Consider the following 8,325-nt stretch of genomic DNA (forward strand, 5'->3'; position numbering starts at 1 on the left):
AAATGAAAAATCCGTCTGAGTATTACCTAGGCGAATATTCAAACTTAAATAAACAAAGTATCAAACTTAAATAAACAAGATATCCGAGTATTACCCAGGCGGTCAAACAAATGTAACCTTTACTAAGTATCGAACTTAGTTAGGTAAATGAAGAATCCGTCTGGATATTACCCGGATGGATAATCAAACAATAAATCAATTTTGCAAACAAATTCTGAATCTTCATTAATTGACTCACTGTTTACAAAAAATTTACATTCTCAGAAGTAGTACTTTTTTAGATTGTCTACATTCCAAGTTCTAGGTAGATGCCTTCCGTCTGGAGTTTCCAGGCGGTAGGTGCCATACCTTACTTCTTCATAGATCCGATAGGGGCCTTCCCAGTTTGGGGTTAGCTTCCTCAGCTCATTGGCCTTACCGGTTGCCTCCATTTTTCGTAACACTAAGTCGTCAACTTTCAAAGGACGCTTGTGTACTTTTTTGTTGTAGGCTCTCGTCATTCTCAGACGGTAAATCTCATGACGCAAGGCGGCATTGCCCCTGCGCTCCGGGAGTGAGTCCAATGCCAGGCGCATTGCTTCCCAGTTTGCCTCTTCATCATATAGCATGACTCTGAGAGTCGGCTCGTAAAGTTCAATGGGCAAGACGGCTTCAGCACCGTAAACCATGAGAAATGGGATTTCACCGGTTGCCCCCTTTGCTGTTGTCCGGATGGCCCATAGGACATGGATTAACTCTTCTACCCATAAGCCACCGGCTCTTTCTATTTTCTTCTTAATGCCGTCTGAGATGAGTTTATTGAAGGCTTCAACTTGGCCGTTTGCTTGGGGCCGGACAACAGATGCAAAATAGCTTGAGATCCCCTGATCTCCCAACCAAGTTTTTAGCTGAGGCGTCTCAAACTGAGGGCCATTGTCAAACACCATAGACATAGGTACCCCATACCAGGTGATAATGTTCACTACAACAAAATAAAATCATAGGTAACACTGAGAAACCATTGCCTAATATTAAAAAAGTGTTGTCTTGTAGCTAAGGCAACACATATGAGGTGTAGTTTATGCCCCCGTTGTCTATTCTTAAGGCAACATATTTTTATCCAAAGGCAACAATTATAAAGCCAAGGTAAAACAATACCTTAGGCAACACTTTTTCAAAGGCAACAAAAAACAATTGTTGCAACCTTAGGCAACAACTCAAAATTGTCATCTTTGTCATAATATGCAACCACCTTTTTACTTGTTGTATTTGCCAGTAACACTACAAAATTGTTGCCAAATTTCATAAAGATAACACCTTCAAAATTGTTACCGATAAATTGAACGAACTAAAAAGAATTGAAACTTTTCTTTTCTTATTGTAATTAATTATTGCTTTGATAGTTTAAGTTGAAGGAGTGGAAACGAATTGTTCTATTCTTATGAAGTTGTTATAATAGAAAATTGTTGAACACAAAATATATAATAAGCATTATTTATTAGATTATTTTGAACTAGTGGAATTAGTAAAAATAAATAATAAATAATAATTCAATATCAACGTGTTGATTAAGAGCGTATTGCACGCTATTAATATTAGTTAAGCTAATAAATAGAAAGAAGAAAATTTCAAACAAGTAATAACAATGGAGAAGCTAAAGCAAATTCATATTGATATATAACATCACATTCTTCTTCTTCTTACTGACTGCCTGCCTTCTTCTCCTTCACCTTCCATATTCACTCCCTGTGAAAATATAATAATAATAATAATAATAATAATAATAATAATAATAATAATAATAATAATAATAATAATAATAATAATAATAATAATAATAATAATAATAATAATAATAATAATAATAATAATAATAATAATAATAATAATAATAATAATAAAACCTTGGATGTCACAAATTATTATATAATTATAGTTATGTGGATAAGTAATACACAATTAAATGAAAATATCCAGTAACTCGGATACTCAATATGGCTAAAATAAGAAAGATTTATGAATCAACTTAAGTCAAAGATAACTTTTTAAATGCATCCTTGAACTCAGAGTGAGTGGTGCAAATTTAGAAGCAACTTTAATTTGTTCAAATATTAGAAGCAACAAATTTCCCCATCGTTGCTCAAATCCTCATCTAATCATGTTCACTCTTCATTGTGGCCTACTAATAGCTTATCTTTGAACACCACATGCTAAAAATCCTCGATACACCATAGGGGAAAACACATGAAAAACTGAAATCAATAAACAACTTTAGTGAACTAACTCCATTGCTAATCTAAAAGGATACATATGATTTGACAAGTTTAGAAAAATGGCAAACAAAAGATCATTATAACTTGTTAGTGTATAATCCTTCATAACCAAACTCACCCAAAACAAACCTGTACATCAAATGGCACAAAGAAAGATATTTATATGCATTAAAAGTGTCACCAAAGCTTTAAGCCACAATAAAGATATTTCATGTGAATAGGAACTATACATTGATCCTTACCACTTTGGAAATTTAGTCCTTATTATCCAAATAGTCATTAATCTAATTTAATTAACCACATTAATTTAGGAAATAAGTTGTACATAATAGGAGGGAAAATAAAATAAAACATATAGAAAATGCTAGAGTACTTATTTTAGCAACCCTACCCTACCCCACTCAACTCAACACAACAAGTCAACAACATCACATAGACATCAAGTGGACAATAACATCCCCGCAGCAAAAGAACCAGCAGGCCACAAAAATGTCCAGAAGGCATAACTCCTAGCATACAATTCCAAATCTAGAAATTCTTGAGCCTATATTGGATAACTTTTCAAGATCTACAACTTTCATGAAGGGACTAGGAGATGAAAACGACTGATTTAGGGACAACCAGAACTGCAGCTAAAGGAAAACCGCAAGCAGCAGCAGTAGCAACATTGTAATAGACAGCAGCAATTGTTGTAGCAAGCTAACATAATATAGTAGCAATCGGACAACAAAATTATATCAGCAAAACTTTCTATCAAAGATATTAAAGTGTCAACAATCGCATTCATGCAATGTCACCAACACTAACACCAAACTCTCACACACAAGTTATACAACCCACAAGTAACCTGGTTGGGACTCAACAACCTATCAACTACAAATTTCAATTAACCATCTAATAAGGACCTTTGGTGGTCAGTTGTGATTTGCAAAATTCCTATTGTTGATGTAGTTAATACATTCAGAAGTAGGAGATTAGCTTCAAAGAAAGTGCTAGTAGAGAAGTTATAGGTGATGTGCTCCATGTATGTACTTAAGTTATTAGATTAGAATTGGCAAAAACTCATACACAAAAAAAGAGATAGCCAACAGCAATACAGGTTAAAATAAGAGAAAAGGAAACAAGCTAGCATCTACTTAAATTAGTACAGATAAATCATCTTGATTTCTACCTCTTTTCTTAACTCCAAAAGCCTTATTCAAAACCTAGAAAACCAGGGGGAAGACTTTAGCAAAATTCAAACATAATAAGCACAATAATAAAATAAAATAAAATAGATCAAGGCAGAAGACTTCACAAATATGGGATGATGAAGTCCAGTAGTAGTTCTTTCAATAAATGTACAGAATAAAATCGTTTTGTGGTTAGCAATTCAAAATCTCTAGGTATAGGATATTCTCCAAATACTATACATTTCTTGTTTTTAGCTGAACTAAATTCTGGAAAACATAATTACAGATTATTTAAAAATTATATCCCATTTCATCTGTTTATTGTCAGTAACACAATAGCTTATTTGGCCATGATTATTACCTATTTTTCCCAATCAAACAAGCACCTATCATGATTCATGAACTATAAATTTACATCTTTATTGAAATATCAAAACTAATCAGATTATTTAGCAAAGATCAATATTTCTAACTCAGTCATAATCTAATTATTCTATAAGTAAGAAATCCTCTAAATTATGATAACCATAGACAACTATTATGCTTTTAAAGTTAACTTTCACTAGAGTTGTATAATGTGTATGTTTCACACTTTCACTTCATCTTAAATGCTCTATCTAAAACTAATAGTCAATCTTGTGAGGTTCAAAAATGTTTGTTCTTTACTCTTATAATTGTGAATACAAGTTTTCAATATTTTCAAATGCTAAAAACAACTAACATTTGGAACCTCAAAATAACCACACTACAACAAGTCTTCTTTATAGATTCTCACCAAACTATCCCCAACCCCAACCATGATGACCTTACCAAGCCGCCCTACTGATTGGCTTTGATCTTTACTGTTTCATTGATAGATCAAGTCGTCAGCACCCTCAAAAACTATATCCATAGCCGATAAAACAAAACTGAATCCCGCCGATTTATATTGGGAATAGAAAATAAATTCATTGCAGCAATAATTGTAATGAAAAAAAATCCCAAACTCATTTAAATACTTCAACCAAATTATATGCATGTAAAATTCGATCAGTATGAATATATATAGAGAAATTCAACATGTTCATACGCCAATTAGAATGCATTCAAATTATTAATCAAAGCAAACTCAAATTCACAACAAAATTGAGAAATTAAAAAAAAATAATACATAAAATTCTAACCTTGATATGATGAGAAAACTACTACAAGTTTAAATTTATAGATGCTTCTGGGAGCCATGAATCGGAGTTAGAGTGAGAGATGCTAGAGACGAGTGAACAAATTTAATCTCTAACTGAAAAATCAATACCAATAGCACCCCACAAACAAAAAAAAATAATAAAAAAAAAATTAACCTACAAAAACAAAGTAATTTCACATTTTGGAAAAAATTGAGAGAAAAAAGAGATACCTATGACAATTGAGGTTGACATGGATGTGCTGCGACATGTGAGAATGTGAGATGCAGTGAAAATGAGGTGATAAGTAACTGATTTTAAGTGGGAAAACGTTGGAGACAGAGTTTTTTATTTTACCATTTCCGCGGTTTAACAGATTATTTTTTATTTTTTTGTTCACTCGATTGACCGAACTGATTCACCCTTTGTGCTAATCCAGATTTAGGGAAAGTTCTAGATGGTTAGGTTTCATTCCCCTCCCAATAGTTGTTGGGGGGGGATCGAACACAGGTCTCCATACCAAATATAGTTTCAATCACTACTACACCAACATCCAATTGGTAAATTAGATGAAATATATGATTGACAATATTTCTCTCTCTTTATTTTTTAATTAATTATGTTTTTGTAATCTATCATCTTATAATACTCCGTACATAACTTTTTCTAAAAGAATCTTTATTGAAAAAATATTATTCCCTCAAAATTAAACTGAACCAAATGTATTTATTGAATTGTTAATGACTCGTACCCTTTGAACTAAGCAAGTTCGAATCCGAAATAAGTCGCCTGTTCTTAAATCATTTAAACTCGCTAATTATGTTATATTAAAAAAAATAGATAATACATACACATATTATAATCTTTTATTTTGTAGAACATAGTTTTAAATTAAATGATATATAGAGCCGCTCCTAATGTTACTCGATCTTGACAAAAAAAACAAAAACATGTAATTACTAGATTTAATTTAGGGTATGTTCACATTTACTGAATTGAGTTTAACAGAACTGAAATGAACTGAGCATAACTGATTGGAGCTGAACTAAACTGAATTGATTGGAGCTAAACTGAACTGAACTGAACTGATTGGAGCTGAACTGAACTGAACTAAACTAAACTAAAATGAATATTTTATGAGAGAAGGAAATTAGGAACTAAACTGAACTGAACTGAACTGATTGGAGCTGAATTGATTTGAAATTAAGTAAATGTGAATAGGCCCTTAGTCTTGTGATGCATGATTTTTTAACATACTATTTCGGGCAACTTTTTTGTGAATGTTTTCTTAGATAATAGAAAGGAAACACTTTAAGTAATTGTTGCCTTATATGGTCTACAACAACACATTTACAAATGTTGCCTAGCAATCTAGTATTGATTGTTCTAATGCAAAGTAACATATATGAATTGTTGCCTTACACAATCAAGGGTGACAATTTTAATAGTGTTGCAATTTTAAGTGTTGTCTATTCTTAATCTTTTTGTAGTGGTTTTTCCAGATGATGGAAATCACATCTGAGGTTTTGATGTTTTTAACCGCCTCAGCTTCTACCCACTTGGTGAAATAATCCACAGCCACCAAGATGTAGCGCTTTCCGCCTGGAGTAGGCATGTAAGGACCTAGAATGTCCATGCCCAATTTTGCAAACGGGATTGGGCTGTGGATGGCCGTCAGATCAGTAGCCGGACGGTGAATGAGTTTGCCAAATTTTTGGCACTTGTCAAATTTCTTTACCAACTCCTTGGCGTCTGCCTCAAGAATGGGCCAAAAATAATGTCGTCTGGCTCTGATGGCTAGGGACCTGCCGCCTATATGGGAGGCGCAGTATCCCGAGTGCAGGTCTTCGAGAACTTCCTTGCCCTTTTCAAGGGTGACACACTTCAACAGAGGTTTAAGAAAACCCGCCTTGAAGAGTTCTCCATTTTTCCACTCGAAGCTTGCAGCTCGCTTTTTTAGGACGGCTGCCTCCTGTGGCGAATTAGGAAGTGTGCCGTCTGAAAGATAGGCCCGAATGCTATCCATCCAGGTAGAGCTTCGGTCCAGAACTCTAATGGGATCTTCATAAATGCTTCTCTTTTCAAGAACTTCCCAAAAGACTGACCGAGGTGTATCATGGCAGGCGGAATAGGCCAGTTTTGACAATGCATCCGCCTGATTGTTTTTCGACCTAGCTAGGCACTTGACTAAGCCGGAATTCCTCAAGTGCCTTGGTCTCTTCTTTGACTGCCTGAAGATATTTAATCATAGCCGGATGAGTAGCCTCGTAGCTTCCCTCATACTGGCTAACAACCAATTGAGAATCAGAGTAGACATCAATTTTCATGTCCCCTGCCGCCTTACACATGCGAATGCCGGCTAGCAGGGCTTCATATTCCGCCTCATTGTTAGAGGCTTGAAATTTGAAGCGTAGTGCGTACTCAAATCTGTCCCCTTCAGGAGACTCGTAGATTACACCTGCACCACAACCATTCTTTGTAGAGCTCCCGTCTACATACACTTTCCAAACCTGATCAAGATTATCCGGAGCCACCGGATGGGTCATTTCAACAATGAAGTCGACAAACACCTGACCTTTCACTGCCTTTCTTGGATCGTAAGTGATTTCAAGACTTTGCATTTCAATAGCCTATTTCCACATTCTCCCGGATGAGTCCAAGGTAGACATTGGCCGCTTGAGTGGCTGGTCGGTGTAAATCACCACCGGATGTGCCAGAAAGTAGGGCTTCAATTTTTTGAAAACCATATACAAGGCAAGGCCAAAATTTTCAACCATGGGGTACTGGAGTTCAGCATTTTTAAGAACATGGCTAATGAAGTAAACCGGGAGCTGCACGCCGTCTCGCTCAGCAAGGAGAACGACACTGAGGGCATGATCCGAGACGGCTAAGTACATGTACAACGTCTCCCTAGGTAAAGGACTGACCAACCTAGGTAGAGAATGTAAATGCTCTTTCAACCTCTGGAATGCCGCCTCAGCATCGTCCCCTCATTCAAATCTGGTCTTCTTCTTGATTTCTTGGAAAAAGTAGAGGCACTTGTCGCCTGACCGGCTGAGGAACCTCCCCAAGGCGGCCAGACAGCCGGTGAGTCTCTGCACTTCCTTGACAGAACGGGGTGACTTCATGTCTATCACCGCCTGTATCTTTTCAGGGTTAGCCTCTATCCCCCTTTGATCAATCAGGAACCCGAGAAACTTCCCAGACTCAACACCAAAGACGCATTTCTTAGGATTTAACATAACCTTATGCCGCCTGAGGATGGTGAATGTTTCTCGGAGATCAGCAAGGTGATCCGTCTGGAGCTTGGATTTGACTATCATATCATCAATGTACGCCTCCACATTCCTCCCAATCTGATTAATGAAGACCGTATTAATCATCCATTAGAAAGTGGCAAGCGCATTTTTTAAGCCAAACGGCATCACAGTATAACAGAATAACCACTGATCAGTGACGAAGGCCGTCTTCTCTTGATCTTTCTTCCACAGGGGTATTTGATGGAAGCCGGAGTAGGCATCCATAAAGCTCATCAAGGCGTGACCGGCTGTAGAATCGACCAGACTGTCGATCTTTGGAAGCGGGTAACTGTCCTTTGGACACGCCTTGTTGAGGTCTGTGTAATCAACACACATGCGCCAGGTCCCATTTTGTTTCTTAACAAGGACCACATTGGCCACCCAGTCGGGAAAATTACAAGGCCGGATGAACCTGGCGTCTAGCAGCTTTTTGACTTCGGCA

General features: G+C 36.3%; 1 long non-coding RNA gene across 2 annotated transcripts; it reads right to left on the reverse strand.

Annotated features, from left to right (window-relative positions):
- Positions 1-1,974: 1,974 nt before the first annotated feature.
- LOC110726174 lies at positions 1,975-4,801 on the reverse strand. Of its 2 annotated transcripts, none has more exons than XR_002512333.1 (2): positions 4,588-4,801; positions 1,975-2,231 (listed from the first exon to the last, which is right to left on the reverse strand). It is a non-coding gene; the product is annotated as an uncharacterized LOC110726174 (long non-coding RNA). The 2 variants fall into 2 exon arrangements; XR_002512334.1 differs by having other exon boundaries at positions 1,975-2,951.
- Positions 4,802-8,325: the final 3,524 nt, after the last annotated feature.

The sequence above is a fragment of the Chenopodium quinoa genome, unplaced genomic scaffold (genome assembly GCF_001683475.1).
Source record: "Chenopodium quinoa cultivar QQ74 unplaced genomic scaffold, ASM168347v1, whole genome shotgun sequence".
Lineage (NCBI taxonomy): Eukaryota > Viridiplantae > Streptophyta > Magnoliopsida > Caryophyllales > Amaranthaceae > Chenopodium > Chenopodium quinoa.